Below are 20,238 nucleotides of genomic sequence, written 5' to 3' on the forward strand. Positions count from 1 at the left end.
AGAGGAAAAACAATAAGGTTTCACAGTTTTTCATATCTTCATGGTTTAAAAAAATAACAGTTCACAGTGATTACAAATTATATAAACTTGAAATAGGTAACAACCTAAAGACATTAAAAGGCTGTAGGTATAAAATGAAGCTGGAAGGCATCAAAGGAGTTAATCAGGGTTGGTACAGGGGCAAAGCCAGTGCATTTTAAAATATAGTTTGAGGCCTTTTTTAAAGAGATTAAGGGAGGGTTCTAGAGTAAGGTTGGATGGGAGTGAATTCCAAGTTTTGCCAATGTAGTTGCTAAATAGGGAGTCACCAGCCCAATTAATGGCTTTGTGTGTTTGGACCAGTAGTTTGTTGGATGAGCGTAATGGCCTGGGGTTACAGTAGGGTTTTATAATGTTTTTGAGAGCAGGAGTATTTTCAGGGTGTGTGAGAATTTTGTGTGCAACGATGAGCTGATTCTGCAGGAGTAAGTTAGGAAACTCTAACTACCCTAGGAGCACGAGGTTTTGACAATGATGTGTCCTGTATGTAGAGTTTGTGATGAATCTGGCAATATGGTTGTAGCAGTGAGAGAGTTTACTAATTTCAGTTTTATTCAAGTTAGAAAGTATGAGAGAAGCATATAGGAGGGTAGAGAACAAGTGAGAGTGGGAGATAGCTGTATGTGCTAATGGGGTTAAGAAAGGTTTGCTTCTGTAAAGTGAGCCAAGCTTTTAATTAAGAGCTTTAATAGTCTTATTGACATGCACGTCGAATTTGAGATTATTATCCACTATAACCCCTAAAAGCTTAGTGTGGGTGTCTGAAGGTATCATTGTTGGATAATGTGGAGAAGGAAGGTGGGGAGGATTGGCTGGTGGGGGTAAAGAGTATAGTTTAGTTTTGCTGGGGTTTAAGAGCAGGCGTTGGTTGGTTAGCCAATTTTCAACAGTATTAAATGTGTTCTGGATTAAGGTTTGCAGGTCTGATGGGGATGAGATAGTGCAGATCAGGATGGAATCATCCGCATATTGGATGCAGGTGGCTTCCAGGATGACAGTGTGAAGGTTATTGATGAATATGGGAAAGAGTAGAGGCCCTAAAATAGAACCCTGAGGGACACCCAGGGTGAGAGGTATCAGTGTGGACAATTTGTCCTGCCACAGTACAGCCTGTTTTCTGCCACTCAGGATGCAACCATTGAACAGCTTGGTTATCCAGGGAAATGTCTTTTAGAGAGTGAATAAGTAAATGATGACTGATCATGTCAAATGCCTTAGAAAGGTCTAGAAAGAGGGCTGCTAGTATTCTGATTTTGGTTTATAGCACTGGTGAAGGAAAGTAGGGCAGTTGTGATACTGTGATTCGGCCTGAAGCCGTGCTGAGAGTTTGCCAGCAGGTTGTTTAGAGAGAAATAGTGCATGAGTTGCTTATGGACACACTTCTCCATTATTTTGGACAGTGGTGAGAGGATGGCTATGGGTCTGTAATTGGATAATTCAGTTGAATTGCCCCCTTTGTAGAGTGGGATAACATGAGCTATTTTCCTGATGGAGGGAATGGCACTTTCTGACAGGATCCTATTAATCAGGATAGAGATGGGGTATGCTATGGCTTCTGCAGCTATTTGTAGATACTCAGCAGGGGGGAGGTCAGCAGATAGGGTGGTTGGTTTTAATTTTTTGATTAGGGCTCGGATAAGAGAGGTAGAGACTGGTTGAAAGTTAAAGAGAGGATACGTAGTGAATGTGACTGAGGTAGTGTTGGAGTTAGTGGGAGTGAGCTGATTAGCTAGGGACTGGATTGTATCGGTGAAAAATTATTAAAGGCATTAGTAGTGTCCTCATGTGATTTTTGACTAGAGTTGGACAGGGCTCGAGTGGAAGATTGTCCTGGATGAAGAGGCTGGTTTATACCTGCCCTGAATTTTTGAGGATTGTTTTGGTGTTTTTGTTGAAGGCTGAGGTAGTATTTTTTTTTGTCTATCAGACTGGATTTTTTAGTGTCATTCCTAAGTTGTCAAAATCTAAGCTGGTCCAGGGGATATTTAGTTACACACCAGTTGTCCCATGCTTTATTTCTAAGTTTGATTTTTAACTTGGTTTCTTTTGTAAGCCATGGTGCAGTATTATTTTTAGCTCAAATAGTACATTCAGGAGCATAGGAGTTAAGGATGCACAGGAATGTAGTGTTAAAGTATTTTACGGCCTCTTCTAGAGGTAGATGTTTAAGGACCGACCAATTAAGTGACCTAAGTTCATTACAGAATTTGATGGGTCTGAAGTTCTTCTTGTTTCTGATAGTTTTGTATGTGGGTAGGTGGGGGTATTCAACTTTATGCTTAATAATGTAAGTTAGAGAGTAGTCACTGAGATCATCAGGGAGGATCCCATATTTATATGAATGGGGGTGATGCTTGACAAGTATCCAATCTAGAATGCTAGCTCTGTTAGTGGATATGCTAGTCCTAGTAGGAGTGGAAATTAATTGCAAGAAACCAAAAAGATTGATATGGTTGACCGGGGATTCAGCTGTGCATGTATGCCAGTCAATATTAAAGTCACCAAGAACAATGGTTTCTTGGGGGTAGGTAATGGATAGCCATTGGAGAATGTCTTCAAGTGTGCCTATATTATTGCCCAAGAGAATGTAGACACAGATTATGTTTATGGTTTTGTTATTGTTTATTTGAAGTTTAGTAATAACGATTTTGGCATTTTTAATGCTATAAGACTTAGAAAAACTTGTGCTTGATGGAGTGAGAGAATAGTATACCTGTGAATGGAAATTGTATTGGGTGAAAAAGGTCTTTGTATAAGGAATAAATTATGTACGAGATAAGGGATGGCTTGTGCCTGAAGGAGGGGGTGTATTTGGGATACTGTTGTGCTTGCAGGAACTGATGCTATTAAGGTTTAGGTTTAGATTAGCAGGGCCAGGGTTTGGGTGTATGTCACCACACAATTGAATCTTTGAGTTCTGAAGCAAAATCTGAAATAATTCTTAAGGGTGGGTAAGCATGGATGTTTTGTTTTGAGGGAGGGGTAATCACCGTAAAGTATTTTATGTTTAAGACCGAGATGAGATTGAAAAGGCTAGGATATATGTTAGAATTATTATAACTGTGTAAGTTGAGTAGGAAAATGGAGGTTGTGGTTGTGATAGTGTAGTTTAAGGGAAAGTGATATCATGTTAAATGGGAGGTCAGTATTAGAATATGAGAGAATAATAAAAAATAAAAAGGGCGGCATTTTTTATACATGAGCTACTGATCAGGGGAAGAGGTGGTAAAGGACTAGAATTTAGGAAAAAGTCCTTTTAGATGAAAAAGTAGATGGAAAAGTGAAGGATTGGGGTGGTGTAAAAGGAAAGTGGTTGTTTGGGATGAACAGAAAGAGGTTCAGATAAATTATAGATTAGTTAATGTATTGTGAGGAGGAGTTTTAACTATCTTAAAACTGAGTGGTCAAACCAGGTAGACATTGGCTGGGATGGATGAGAGCAAGGCTGAGATGATTAAGAGATTAGGTAATTATATTGTGGTGGCAGGAGTTCTGAACTATCCTGATGCTGAGTGATCAAATTTGTTAGGAGTAGGGTGTGGTGCAAAATTGGGTGGAGGGTTGGGGATCACAGTGTGTTTGAGCAAAGCGAGGGCAAACGGAGTGGGATCCACCTGCTGAGTTGCTTTGAGATCCTAAAAGAAACAATTAGTAGATTATATTCATAGCAGGTCAGGGCTATAAGGATAAAAAAGATGTAAAAGTCCTAAGCAAATCAGATTAAAAGAGTATAGTGCTTAACAGTGTATTGTAATATTCTTAGCTAGAGTTTGTTCCTTTGAGTTAAGAATGTTGAACTTTCCCTTGGAGTGTAATGAGAAAGATGGTGGGTGAGGGGAGGAAGCTTAACAATGAAATGGCAGCTATTAAAGCGTGTGGTGCTTAACAGTATAGTATAATATTGTCAGTCAGAGGTTGTTCATTTGAGTTAGGGATGTCTGAACTTTCCCTTTGAGTGTGATGGGAAAGGCAGAGAGGATGATGGGAAAAAAACTGAAGGTTCAAATGGCAGCTATTACAACTATGTTTAGCAAATACAGGCTATTTTTCTTATGCTGCTTTAGAGCAAATGCTAAGTTATACATTTATACAGAGATATTGGATAGGCCTTTGTGTTTATTAGGTAGGGTAATGCTGACTATGCCCTCTGTACATGTGCACACAATTTACATTTAAGAGGACACACTTATACAATGTGTATATGGTAATATTGCCTAGGCATCTATTTAAGCAACAACTGTCCTTGCATACTTTCTATCAGGAAATCCCTGTGGTCTTTAGTTAGTTAGCAGGTGTGTGCTGAGTTCAAAGATGCACTTATGTAGATTTGGAATAGTGAAACCAGGGATATGTTCAGAAACAGAGATGCTATCAGGGCAAAGCCTACAGAGATAAGTGACGAAACAGGCAAACAACTAAGATGTGATGATTAAAATAATAAACATCTGTATTGCAATGTGATTCATCCAAGGAATTAATTTTCTTTGGAATGGGTTGTCCTTACAGACTCCCAGGTGCAGCTTCGGCTTAAGTGGCTTGGATACCAGAAGCTGTACACCAGTAAGAGGTTGTATGAATTTGGATGTGTTCCAGTATTATAACAGTCTGGATACTGACACTATAGTATATTAAATATATACTTTATACACACTAGTGTAGCAGGAAAATAGCAGTAGTTCTATACATTTCATATTAGCATAAAAAGTGACGGTAATACTCCATTGTGCCAAGTAAAGCATATGCAATTACTTAAGGCAGTATACAGGAAAGTCAAACACACACTAGTATAGAAAGAAACTGCAAAGGCCTTGTCATACCAATACAAACAGTGAAGGCAGTAAACCACTGCACCAAGTAAATCATATGCAATTACTTAGGGCAGTATGCAAGAATGTTAACACACACTAGTTCTGTGCAAGGCTTATTGTAACCACTGACTGCTGAAATAAGCAATTGGAAGTTAAAAACTTCAGCAGAATAAACATAATTAGCTACTTGATCTTTCAATAATACAGAAAAAGCAGTAAACACTACAGATAAACTTCTTCTTCTTTCAGTTTTTCCCGGTTAGGGGTCACCACAGCGGATCTCCTGTCCGCTCATGATTGGTAGTGGAGTTTTTACAGTGTCGGGTTGCCAGCCCAGCACCTAACCTTCCACAGAAGGCACACACATGCACGCACTTACACCTAGGGCCAATTTAGAGTGTCCAATCCACCATGCTTTGAGATCCTAAAAGAAACAATTAGTAGATTATATTCATAGCAGGTCAGAGCTATAAGGATAAAAAAGATGTAAAAGTCCAAAGCAAATCAGATTAAAAGAGTACAGTGCTTAACAGTGTATTGTAATATTCTTAGCTAGAGTTTGTTCCTTTGAGTTAAGAATGTTGAACTTTCCCTTGGAGTGTAATGAGAAAGATGGTGGGTGAGGGGAGGAAGCTTAACAATGAAATGGCAGCTATTAAAGCGTGTGGTGCTTAACAGTATAGTATAATATTGTCAGTCAGAGGTTGTTCATTTGAGTTAAGGATGTCTGAACTTTCCCTTTGAGTGTGATGGGAAAGGCAGAGAGGATGATGGGAAAAAACTGAAGGTTCAAATGGCACTATTAAAACCATGTTTAGCAAATACAGGCTATTTTTCTTATGCTGCTTTAGAGCAAATGCTAAGCTATACATTTATACAGAGGTATTGGATAGGCCTTTGTGTTTATTAGGTAGGGTAATGCTGACTATGCCCTCTGTACATGTGCACACAATTTACATTTAAGAGGACACACTTATACAATGTGTATATGGTAATATTGCCTAGGCATCTATTTAAGCAACAACATACTCAGCCAGACAGTGTAGGCTGTCCTTGCATACTTTCTATCAGGAAATCACTGTGGTCTTTAGTTAGTTAGCAGGTGTGTGGTGAGTTCAAAGATGCACTTATGTAGATTTGGAATAGTGAAACCAGGGATATGTTCAGAAACAGAGATGCTATCAGGGCAAAGCCTACAGAGATAAGTGACGAAACAGGCAAACGACTAAGATGTGATGATTAAAATAATAAACATCTGTATTGCAATGTGATTCATCCAAGGAATTAATTTTCTTTGGAATGGGTTATCCTTACAGACTCCCAGTGGAGCTTCGGCTTAAGTGGCTTGGATACCAGAAGCTGTACACCAGTAAGAGGTTGTATGAATTCAGATGTGTTCCAGTATTATAACAGTCTGGATACTGACACCATAGTATATTAAATATGTACATTATACACACTAGTGTAGCAGGAAAATAGCAGTAGTTGTATACATTTCATATTAGCATAAAAAGTGAGGGTAGTACTCCATTGTGCCAAGTAAAGCATATGCAATTACTTAAGGCAGTATGCAGGAAAGTCAAACACACACTAGTATAGAAAGAAACTGCAAAGGCCTTGTCATACCAATACAAACAGTGAAGGCAGTAAACCACTGCACCAAGTAAAGCATATGCAATTACTTAAGGCAGTATGCAAGAAAGTCAAACACACACTAGTATAGAAAGAAACTGCAAAGGCCTTGTCATACCAGTACAAACAGTGAAGGCAGTAAACCACTGTACCAAGTAAATCATATGCAATTACTTAGGGCAGTATGCAAGAATGTTAACACACACTAGTTCTATGCAAGGCTTATTGTAACCACTGACTGCTGAAATAAGCAATTGGAAGTTAAAAACTTCAGCACAATAAACATAATTAGCTACTTGATTTTTCAATAATACAGAAAAAGCAGTAAACACTACAGATAAACTTCTTCTTCTTTCAGTTTTTCCCAGTTAGGGGTCACCACAGCGGACCTCCTGTCCGCTCATGATTGGTAGTGGAGTTTTTGCAGTGTCGGGTTGCCAGCCCAGCACCCAATCTTCCACAGTAGGCACACACATGCACGCACTTACACCTAGGGCCAATTTAGAGTGTCCAATCCACCTACAACATGTCTTTGGGATGAAACCGGAGCACCCGGAGGAAACCCACATGACCACAGGGAGGACATGCAGACTCAGCACAGAACGCACCACAGCCGAGGATCGAACTGGAGAACCTCTTGCTGTGAGGTGACAATGCTAACCGCTGTACCACCGTGGCTGCCCAAACACTACAGATAAACTGTTAAGCAATATTTCAAAACATGCAATGCGCAGCTTCTCACTGTTTCTTTAACACAGTAAATGCAATACAAAGCTAAGATACGCAGACAAATCAGTAATGACTTCAATGAATAAACCTAGCCAACTCTTCAGTGTTAAAACAAGCAGTAAAGGCAGAACAACTTTAACTACATCAACTTAACCAACTACTACACTTGTTATGTTGCCTTGGGCAAGCTCTTTCTTACCCCCACTAGAGGTAGCAACATCCTTGACTTGGTCATTACTAACATGGGTAACTGTTGCTCTACACCAATATTCAACTCCTCCCTGGTTAGATCCAACCACAAACTAATCACCTTGGAAATCCACATCCCACCCACCCCCACCCCACAAAGGTAACCACCATGAAAAACTTCTGCAAAGCTAACTTTGGACTCCTAAAAAAAGAGGTGGATAACTTCACGGCACCCATGGAAATGGAGAATAGTTGCATAACAGCTGAATCATACATCAATGCACTGTATGAACAAGTACACAAATGCATGAATCTCGCCATACCCAATAGAACCATGACACTCTCCTCCAAAAAAGGAAGCCAATCTGGTGGTCCCCTGCCACAAACAAACTCTACAACAGAAGGAGGAAACTGATGTGGAATAAGGTGAAGTCCCAAGACTGGAAAAACTTCATCAGCCTCAACAAAAAGCTGAGATCCCTCATCAAATCCTATTAAGCTAGCTATGAAAACAGAATTGCAGCAGATAGTAAAGAAAACCAAATGGCCTTCTATAGTTATGTAAAGGATCTCCACGGTAATACCCAGATTTGCTCTGAGCTACTGCACAATGGTACCTCCTATACTGAACCAACAGATATCACCAATATACTGGCTGACAAATTCAGTGCCAACTTTACCTCTGTCTCCCCCCCAAAGGACCAATCATAATACCAGTAGATTGATAGGCACCCAGTATTACTGCTGCACAGGTTAAAACAGCACTGGCCAAGGCCAGGAATACAGCTTCTATGGGACATGACAATATCCCTGGCTGTGTTTACATGAACTACAGAGTGAACTGGCACCTCACCTGTGTGCCGTGTTCAATCACAGCCTCACCTCAGGCTTTGTCCCTACCGAATGGTGCACTGCTACAGTCATCCCTCTACACAAAGGAGGAGCAACTACAGACCCTGGGAACTATCGCCCCATTAGCCTGAATAGTCTGATATGCAAAGTTATGGAACTCATCATCATGGATCTAATAAACAAGGATATAGGGAATCTCCAAACTCTGGATCCCACACAGTATGGTTTTGTGAGGGTAGATTATGCCTGCTCAACTTGGCTGACTTCTTTGAGTCAGTCACCAGAGCTGTGGATGAAGGCAAGGTGGTTGATACAGCCTACCTTGATCTGGCCAAGGTCTTTGATACCATTCCCTACTCAGGAATCATAGAAAAACTCACTATGCTAGGCATCAACCCCTATATCAATAAGTGGGTTACAAACTGGCTCAGAGATAGAATCCACAGTGTGAAAGTAGCTGACTCCAAGTCAGACTGCCGACCAGTCACAAGTGGAGTCCCACAGGGATTGGTCCTGTGTCCTCTCCTGCTTGGTATCTACTTCTCAGAAGTCCAGGCCAACATGAAGGGACTCTGGCTGACAAAGTTTGCAGATGATTGCAAGTTGGGAGCCTTTATTAACTCCCCAAGTGATGTTGACATACTACTGAAAGATCTCAATGAGACCAACGACTGGTGTCAGAACCATGGCTTAAGCTCAATGCCAAAAAATGTCATCATCCCCTCTGGGAAAAAACGATTTCCCATGAATTACCACATTGATGGTAGTCCACGGAACACAAAAGGCATTATAAGAGATCTGGGAACACAGGTTGATAGCAACCTCTCTTTTGACCACCACATTGCCACTGTAATCAGAATGTCGTCCTATGTGGCACATCTAATTACTAAGGGATTTGCATCCAGGAAGAAAGAGGTAATTATCTCCCTCTACTATTCCCTCATTAGGCCAATCATCGAGTGCAATGCCCCATTTGGTATGTACCTCATTAGACACCTGCAACAACTGGAGAGGCCGCAAATGTACCTCACAAAGAGGATCCTAGGCTTAAAACACTTGTCTTATATGAACAGAATCAAAAAACTCCAACTATTCTCTGTCTCATATCGCCTACTTAGAGGCGATCTCTGCTTGACTTAGAAAGCCATGTCTAACCCAGCTCTTTTAGAAATGCTACATCTAAAGAAATCCCAATCCCTCCGCACTACATGCTCCAGACACCTCAACCTCATTAACACAATCAACAGAACATGCTGGAGGGACAGGTTCATAACCCAGAGACTGTCCCTGCTATGGAATAAACTTTCCATACATGTCAAACAAAGCACTTCACTGGCCCTCTTCAAGAGAAATCCTGATAAGTGGATGGTAAATAAAAAATTCACCCAACAGATCACTCAAGAGGCTCTACTCGACAGAACCACTGGGAACTAAGGTCGGGTGGCACAATGCCAGGGTAATCCTATGGGCTAGGCTTGTAAAGGCTCCAGGGCCATTAGCCTAGTACACACCTATGAACCTAAGCACATACATTGTTCAAATCAGCAACTAGCCATTCCAAAATACACCCTTCACCAGGTTTAAAACTTTATGTTTAGCTATCTATCTATATATATATATATATATATATATATAAATATTATATATATATATATAAATATTATATATATATATATATATATATATATATATATTTATTTATTTTTTATTTATTTAACATTTGTTGACCGGGAAAGTCCAACTAGGTTCCACAGATCCTGTTTTCAGTGGAGGCCCGGGGAGAAACCCTCCAGAAGCATGTCTTTAGAATGTGGGAGGAAACCAGAGTACCCGGAGGAAACCCATGCGAACGCAGGGAGAACATGCAAACTCCACACAGAAGGCACCCCAGCTGAGAATCGAACTGGAGAACCTCTTGCTGTGAGGTGACAGCATTAACCGCTGCACCACTGCGCATGTATATATGTAGATAGATACATATATATATAATATATACATATATATATATATATATATATATATATATATATATATAGATATACATATAAATATAGACTATAGATTATATATATATATATATATATATATATATAAAGTGAAAACAACGAACCAGTAAATCCACAGAAAAGCTCAAACCAGGTGTAGTGCAGCAGGCAAAAATATAATACAAATACAAATATAATGCAGCAAACAGCAAAAATGCAGCAAGCAGAGATGAATCCAACTTTGAACTCCAAGTTTAATCAAAATTCAAAACGTAAGCGCTTTCCTCCATTAACACATTAATACAGGAACTTCATCAGACAAAGTACTTTACATTCAGCCTCCTTTTAAAAGATAAAGCTAGTGACCTCACTTCCTCTATTCCATTCACTAGTGACCTCACTTCCTCTCTTCCATTCACATACAGAAAAGTTTTTTTTATTCTTAAAGGGACCACTGTTTTTTGTTTTTTTTTAATGCAAGTACACTACAGTGAAAGACTTTATGTATAAAATCACATAAATAATGCCATGCAATGCAGGTACAACACAGTAAAAGACTACATATGTAAAATCAAATAAAAAATACCATAGTTTGCTGTGTAAGAAAGAAAGCTTAGTTTTATGTCGGCTTTTTTGATTACTTGTGATACATGCTTGTCAAATCTCAAACTGTTATCAATGGTGACACCTAGTAGCTTGGTTTCAGATATTGACTCAATTAATGTGTTGTTAGATGATATGATTTTAAAGTGCAGACTGAGGCTGTTTGATTTGTGATGGTTGCTGGTAAAAAGCATTAATTTGGTTTTGTTGGGGTTTAGAATGACCTGATAGTTATTAAGATAAAATTTGATGGCAGAAAAGGATTTTGGGGTGTTTTCTAGAAGGTGTGGCAGGGAGGGTGCTGCACAGATGACAGTGTATTGTATGATTGAGGCTAGGCTAGTAGCTGTGTGAGGTTTGTTTGTGAAAAATTGAGAAAAGGAGTGGATCTAGTATTTATCCTTGTGGGACACCTACTTACTGGTAATAGGCAAGAAAGATTGTTTTGCCATTTAACAGCCTGTTGGTGATTAGAAATATGTCTGTGGAACCAGGAGTGACCTTCTTTGGATAGGTTAAGGGATGTGAGCTTGTGCAAGAGCTTTTGGTGGGATACTGTGACAAATGCTTTTAACATGTCTAGAATACAGCATACTAGATGCCCATTATTTCTGAGTAGATTTACAGTGCTGGTGAAACTTAAATAGGGCAGTTGTGGTGTCGTGGCCGGATCAAAATCCATGTAGTGAATTGGCTAGCAGATTGTTAGTTTATAGATGGTCCAATAGTTGTGGGTGGATGCATTTTTCCAATATTTTTGAGAGGGGTGATAGTATGCATATTGGTCTGTAGTTCGAAACTACTAGTGAGGAACCACCTTAGTGGAGAAGTATTACATGAGAAATTTTCCAAATCTTAGGGATGTATTGTTCAGAGATGGATCTATTGATCAAGATAGATACAGGGCAGGAGATGACATCGGATGCTAGCATGAGCTATTCATTTGGTAGCTGGTCAGCAGCTAGTGATGTGGGTTTTAGCTTGGTTAATAATTTTCTTATTTAGTTTATTTGGATGGATTGCAGTGAGAATGTAGATAGGATACTTGCGGTTTCAGGCTGGGTGGTTAGTGGAGTGTTGTTTTTCACTTTTATAAGTGAGAGTATAAAGTTTATGAAAAAAGAGTTGAATTGGGTAGCTATACTTTCTTTTGAATTAGAGGTATTGAGGGTTGGGGATGACGTTTGACCTGGATGTAGAAGTTGTTTAATGGTACCCCAGAATTTTTGTTGATTATTTTGTTGTTTGTGTTGGATTGTGGTATAATAAAGTTCTTTATCATTCTTGATTTGTTTTTTGGACAATTTGTTTAGGTGACGATAGTTATCAAAGGACACTTTGTTTTTTTTTGGCTTGATATTGGGTCCAGAGTTTGTCCCTTTGTTTTAGTAGATGTCTTGTTTCCTTAGTAAGCCACAGACAGTAGTTGGCTTTGGTTCTAACATTCCTGATAGGTGTTAGGCTGTTTAGTATTTCAAAGAATTTATTGTTGAAACATTGTACTTCTGAATCTAGTAGAAGGTGTTTTAGAGGGGTCCAATTGCAGTTGTGGAGAAATGGTTTAAAAGTATCTGTGGAAGAGTTTCTTTTATTGTGAACGTATTTGTATATTATGATTTTTGATGGATAGTTATGTTGTCTCTGGAGATAGAATGGTAGGTGGTCACTTGGGCTATTTGGAAGACAGCCTGAGTGATGGATCACTGCTGGATTGTTGGTAAAGATCCAGTCAAGAACTGACTTTTTATTGCTGTTTTTGTCCACCCTTGTTAGTGTGTCTATAATTTGGGTGAAGCAAGGTAAGTTTTTAAAGTAGGAGGGATTCTCAGAGGAGCAAGTTTACCAGTCATTATTGAAGTCTCCTACTATTATGGTTTCTTGGCTAAGTATGCTAGATGTCCACGAAAGTAAGTTTTCTATTATGGATGTGATGTTGTCGAGAGGAATGTATACTGATAGTAAGACTATGTTTTTATTGGGGTTGATTTTTAGGTGGGAGGCTAGTAATTCAGTGTTATTTAGGTCTGGGAGGTTTACTTGTAATTGCTCTAGGTTAAGTGTGTCTTTATATATATTGTTACTCCTCCACCTACCTTTTGTGTTCTATCAAGTCTAAGGATGTTGTAACCAGGAGATAGGATTTTGTTATTGTTTATGTGGGGTTTAAGTCATGTTTCTGTTTCAACTGCTATGTCAGGGGTGTACAGGTGAAAGGGTGTCATGGAACTCGTTTATTTTGGTTAGTAAGCTTCTGAGATTCATTTTAACGAGGAGAATGTCTGAACTATTTTAGGCTTGTTGGTAAAGTAAAAGGAGTTAGGAAATTTAGCTGGGTGAGTTGTCTGTTGTGTGCTTTGGAAGTTTTGATGTGCAGATTTGGGTCCAGGGTTAGGGTGTCTGTCACCACTTAATTGTAAGTTGGACTTTTTATGATACAATGGGTGTAGGAGTTTTGTTGATGACTGTGAATGCAATATGTGTAAGGAAGTAGTTGTGTGTAAGTACTTGTATGAGAATTGTTATGTTTGTATTATATATATATATATATATATATATATATATATATATATATATATATATATATATATATATATATATGTTCATAGGTGTGTACTAGGCTAATGGCACTGGAGCCTAAACAAGCCTAGACCATAGGATTACCCTGGCATTGTGCCACCCGACATTAGTTCCCAGTGCCTCTGTCGAGTACAGCCACTGGAGTTATCCCAGGGTGAATTTTCTATTTCTCATCCACTCATCAAAATTTCTCTTGAAGAGGGTTCTGAATATTCAGTAACAATTGAGAGCAAGATGGCATCCAAAATGTTTAAGTAGTCTCCAGCTTTTATTTTTGTCTCCTACTGCAACTTTAATTTTGTCAAAGCAGAACCGGCAGCATTTACATTGAGTTTATACTTATGTTTTTTATAAAAATATATAAAATGGTGACCCTCAAACTTTCACATAGAAGTGCACAACAGGTAAACATGTATGTTAATCCTGTAGTGGACTGACAACACAACCAGCACTAGAACTCTGCTTTACACTCACTAAGTACTGGGGCCAAACATCAGCTTCACTGAATGGCTCTGAATAGGATAACGTTTGTATCAGAAAATGAATGAACAAATAAATGAAGGAAGTAAGAAAAGAATAAATGAATGTCATACTAATTAAAGTTAGGTACAAATGGGGCTCACTTCACATGGCTGAGGTTAATCTCCAAGGCAGTGAGTGAGAAGGTTTTCAGTTTCCTGATCCTAGTTATTTCGGGTGGAAGGTCTGAAAGATCACATGCCCACTTGGCTAGGGTGAGGCAATGATTGCTAAGGTAGATCACCAGTTTGATCCATTCCTAATACTGCAGTGCAACACAACGGGGATACTGCCCTCCTAAGTGTGTTATCTTAAGAATGAGACATTAAGCCAAGTCTCCATCTGCTTGAGCTGGTGGACCTCAGGTGAATGTAAAAGATCCCTCAGCACCTACTGAAAAGAGTAGGAAAAATTCCCTTATTCCTTGGCCAGATTTCCCCTAACAAAATAAATACCACTGCAGGTCTCCCCTGTAAAGAGCTACTAGCCTAATTGGGACTAACTCATTCAGTATGGAATAAATAAATAGGGGATCTGGCATGACTCAAGCTACCACAAGGTGATGTGGATGAGGGATAATGATCTAGTCAAAAGCCCAGGAGAACCTTTTACATATTCACATGAAGCTGTGGAAGCCCCCGGACCTATTCCTCTGAATAAAGTTCCAATCACATTGAAATTTCTTTTATTGTCATTTATGCCTGAATGCTTGAGATGAGCCAAGTGGTATTTGTTCTTATAAGTACTGTGTTACTTGTTTTCTGAATTGATTTGCCCCTTATGTCTGATGTCCATCAAGACCATTTCTTCTTCTAGCCATTTATTTGCCATTATACCTCAACCATTGTACTCCAGATCGCTGTTGGGGTTTCCTATTTTCCAGTGGATGTTTGAATTGTCATATCTTTTCCTTCACTGGCTAGGTGATGTGGTGAAAACTAGGAAGCGAGCACTCTCCCTCACTAACTCCTTTAACACCTGAGTCACTAATTGACCCCAGGTCATCTGGGTCATAATCAGGGGCTTTGTACCACTGCATCACAGAGATGGTAGGCTGTCTTACGTTAATGGCAGGTAGATCATGCATTATGTAGTTTGCTACTCACTAACCTACATCATCAGGCTTAAATCCAATCTACCTAATCCAACCATATCTAGGACAATTCAAACCAAGAAAAACTTCAACCCAAATCTCTTCCAGAGAGAACTAAGAGCATGTAACTGGTCTCCCTTAAAATACCTCACACTGGAGGAAGCTGTTAATTACTTTAATTCTAACTTCCTAGCCATACTAGACCACCATGCACCAACCCGCTCTGTTAGAATGAGAACTAAATCTGCCCCATGGCTTTCAAAACAAACCAGGCAAAAAATCCATCTCAGAAATAAATACTGGAATAAATCTCATTTAACTAAAAACCCAGTAGACCAACAAAACTTCAGACAGCTGAGAAATGAAACTAAAAAACTATACTGTCTGACAAAAGAAACTACTACCTACAATTCCAGCAGACTCACCATAATAAACCACAAAAGTTCTGGGCGAGTAGTAATCAATTATTACACCGAGGTCAATCCATCACACCAAACCCACAAGGCACAGACCAGGAGAATCCCAAGTAGACTGCTAATGCCTTTAATACCTTTTTCACTGAGGCCATTCAAACTCTTGCCAGTCAGTTATCTACTCAGAACGTAACTATATCCAACTCTAACTCTAACCCATCCCCTCCATTTCTCTTCCAACCAGTCCCAACAACATATATTCTTACCCTTATCCAAAAACTGAAACCGTGCACTCCTTCAGCAGACTAACTACCCACTGAATATCTACAAAAGGCAGCCAAATCCATCGCCTATCCCATTTCCATTCTCGTCAATAGAATCATCAGTGAAGGCCACAGCCCTAAAATCTGGAAAGTATCCCATATTATCCCCCTTCATAAGTGTGGGAACTCTACTGAACTCTCCAATTACTGTCCCATAGCCCTACTTTCTCCCTTAGCAAAGATCTTGGAAAAATGCATCCACAGACAATTGCTAGACCACCTAATCCAAAATAACTTACTTTCAAACTCTCAACATGGTTTCAGACCTTCCCACAGTACTACTACTGCCCTCCTTTCCTTTACTGACTGTATTAACAAAAACAGTATCCTCAGTATGCTTTCCTCTGCACTGTTTATAGATCTGTCTAAGGCATTCGATATGGTAAATCACCAGATACTTATAAATATCCTCAAATCCCTGTCACTAGATGCACTAGCTATAAAATGGTTCCAGTCTTACTTAGATAACAGACAACAGGCTGTACTTTGGCATAACATTCTATCTACCCATCTGTCCGTTAACATTGGTGTTCCTCAAGGGTCCATATTAAGATCTCTCCTGTTTTCTATATTTATCAACGACCTTCACCTAGCAATCCCCCAAGCTACATGCATACAATATGCAGATGATTCCACACTTATATGCTCAGCCACATCTATATCTGAACTTCACTCCCCTACCCAAAATGTGTTTAACACAGTTGAACAATGGTTTACACAGCGCTGTATGCTTCTGAACCCCAAAAAACTAAACTCCTCCTTTTTACTCCTACTTGTAAGTCCCCCCCAATAGACTTCACAGTAACATCCAATAATGGTACTCTCATATCCCCAGATCCAACTACCAAACTACTAGGTATCACCATAGATAACCTTATCTTCGACACCCATATTAACAATACTCTAAAATCTGTTAATAGAAAACTGGGCTCTCTCTACAGGATCAACCCCTTCCTCTCTCCTGCAGCTAGAATAACTATTGCTCACACCCATCTAATTTCTACTCTCCTCTATGCCTCACCCATATACACTAATCTCTCTAAAAACAACCTTAATAAAATGGAAAACTCCTACAATAGCATAGCCAGATTTGCTACAGGTAAACCTTTCAGAACCCACCACTGTTTTAATCTAAAGCAGCTAGGATGGCTTGAATTACAAAATCAGCTTAAATTCCACCAACTTACCATTGCCCATAAAACCCTTTACCAACCTACCAATACCACTATACTATCTACCCTCATTACCCCCTACAGCAATCTAAAGACCTTACGATCATCACATAAACTTCTTGTAAATATTTGTAAATCAGACAACAGGGCTGGGGACTCTTTTCTCTAATACTGTTGGAAAATCCTGGAGCCTTCTTCCTAACAAACTTTCCTCTCTTCCCTCTATATCACTCTTTAAAACCAAATTGAAACTTTTCCTCAGAACACACTGGTTGTGCCCCTGTACTAAACCTGACTGATCAACTAGCTCTTCTTACTTGGTTCAACCTACCCTCCTCTTCTCAGTAATCAAGTTCCTTTTCTTAATATCAACCTACCTTGTCCTTCTATACTATTACTTACATCTTCAGAATCTCATTAAGGAGACTACTTTTACTAATATATTGTATAGTTTCAGCTCCTACTTCTTCTTTATGACTGCTTGTATACTAATATATTGTAGAATTCAGCTGCCATATTTTTCTTTATGATGTATTGCAACTACATTTTGTATTGTACTAATTGTATCTGTATATTTTGCACTATGTTATGAATGAATGACCTCTTTGATTATTCTCTGTACTGCACCTGCAATGTTCATTGTATACATTAATTTTTGTATATGTGATTTTGTTTGTTTCCTCGAAGCTTATCTCCCCGGGCCTCTACTGAAAATGGACATATATCCAGTTAGACTAGCCCGGTCACCAAATGTAAAATAAATAAAAATAAAATAAATACCACATACCCTAATGGATACAAGCATAATAGCCACCTGCACTGACTTGAAATTATAGTTAGAAGTTCTTTTTTTTTTTTTTTTTTTTTTTACATTTTTGTCTGTCTTTGGTGTAAACTGAGTAGCCATTTGTGTAGTATTCAGTATCTGAAATATCACTCAGTCAATTAATAAATTGGTCAGGCATCCATTCAACCTACAATATATGTCCATGTATGTGTGTATGCATATGGGTGTAATTCAAATTATCTAACAGCATAATATCAGCAGGCAAAATTTCTAAACATAAAATAGGTACAAAACCAAAGTTATACTGGGGAAGGGATTATGCCCTTTCTCCACTTTTGTGTAACCTTGGAGTTGTTATAAATAATTAGCAGGTGGTGTGGAGGGTGCAAGAATTGACAAAATGTGGTTCAATATTCTCAGATTGTTCAATGGTTTTCTATATGGTTAGATTTTATCATGTTTTTCAATGTTTTTGCAGTGGGGCAAGCCCTAACTGTCTCTCTCTCTCTCTCCACACACACACACACACACACACACACACACACACACACACACACACATATATCTCTCTCTCTCTTTCTCTATATAGGTAAACATGTAGATATAGATATAAATATAGACACATGCTATAGATAATGAGCATTGTTGGCCCAGTGGCACTGACACCAGCACTCTATGCTGGAAATCTTAGGCTCTAGTCCCCAATGAGAGTGTGTTGAGGGTTGGCATAATGGTTAAAGTGTTTATCTAACAAACGCAAGGTTTGATTCTCAACACTGAGGGAAATTGGCTAGGCTTAAAATAACCCATAACGGCAGCTAGCCTAGTGCTTACCTATGACAGCTAATAATATCATTTCACTTATGTGATTCAAACAATGCCAAAATAGGTGCTTTTTCAGTATGTATATGTGTTTGCAATTTGACCTTAATCACCATATTTATGCTTTCCTATTTGTCCAGAGGCAGTGACACCAGCACAGTATGCTGGAGGTCTTGGATCTGAGACCCAGATGAGAAATAATATTATTTTGTGAGAGAGGCTTACAACAACTTATGCCCTGTGGCTTTTCAACCTCTTTAACAATCTGGAGCATTTCTCCCTGGGCCTCTGCTGAAAATAGGCTCTGTGGAACTTAGCCGGACTTTCCCGGTCAACAAATGTTAAATAAATAAATAAAAACTTGCAAATTGGTCTTTGAGAAGCATATTCTAGGCCTTACAGCTGTAGCTATACTTCTTGTATTAGCTCTTCATATTTGAGGTATTTTTTGTATAAACAAAAGGTAATTCTTAATTCTTCAGTAACTTAGTCTGTGCATAAATAATAACCTTATCCTAGCTGTTTAACTATATATATATATATATATATATATATATATATATATATATATATATATATATATATATATATTCTTTAAGTCTCTATATTTCTTTTATTTATTATTTTCCTGTAAATCTTTACAATATTCTTTAAACTGAAGTTACAGGAGAGTGACAAAATAGTATCTCCATATTTGTGTTTACTACTTACCATGAGAATAAAATAGGAGTAAAACTACCTCCAGGTGTGTTCACGTCACAGCCTACCTGGCTCACTGTACTCTGCAGAAGTTTTGATTTTGACTATGTCCCAGATTACCTAGGTTAGAATATTGTCCCTGGAGCTGGAGTAACTGACCATGGAGGGACAGGACTTAAAAGTAGAGGTCAGCTAACCCCTTCAATGGGAAGGGTGCTGGCAGAGATCCAATGGGGTACCACTCTATGACTAAAAGCCAGGAAGTGCACTTATATTGACAGGTACCCTGAATGGCACAAGTCCATCAAAGAATGCACCACATTTCAGGGGATGAGTGCAAGGCAGTGAGCATGAATACCTGGTTTTGGGTAGCAGGCAGTACACATCACTCCTTCTAGAATACAAGGGAAACATGTTATGGATACCAAAATATCTCTTAAACCCCCTAGCAGATGATAGACTAAATCTTCTCTCTCTCTCTCTCTGTCTTCCATTCTCAAGTATTGATGGGAAGGAAGAAACAAACAGGCTATTAGAAGATAAGGGTTTGATGTTTACATAATAGGGGAGAGGCAAACGTATTTAAAAATATGAAACCCACCATCCTGATCATTCCTCTGCATGTATTTCAAGTGTGTGGCTTAACTTTTAGTCTGTTACTGAACAAAACTCCTGTGGATCCCTATGGATTTTCAGACTCAGCACAAGTTACTTTGTACTTTCCCTTAGTTATGATGTATTCCAGTTGTTATGTAAAACCATAGAATTACGTTAATTTGTGTTCAGCAAATCATGTGCTTCCCTTGTAGACCATAGGTTTTTATGTGGTTCACGACTGCTGGAGTTAATGGTTGTGTGGGTGCAAAATTTAATTTCCCTTTTATGGGCACTGTAGATTCAGTGTTCATTTTTGTGATTAGGAGCAACAATGCCAATATCCTACCTTATATTGAGTATATTTCCCATGTTTTAACTGTCATAGCTGATGTGGGACAT

Source organism: Protopterus annectens, chromosome 4.part0 (genome assembly GCF_019279795.1).
Source record: "Protopterus annectens isolate FY-2018-M chromosome 4.part0, PAN1.0, whole genome shotgun sequence".
Lineage (NCBI taxonomy): Eukaryota > Metazoa > Chordata > Ceratodontiformes > Protopteridae > Protopterus > Protopterus annectens.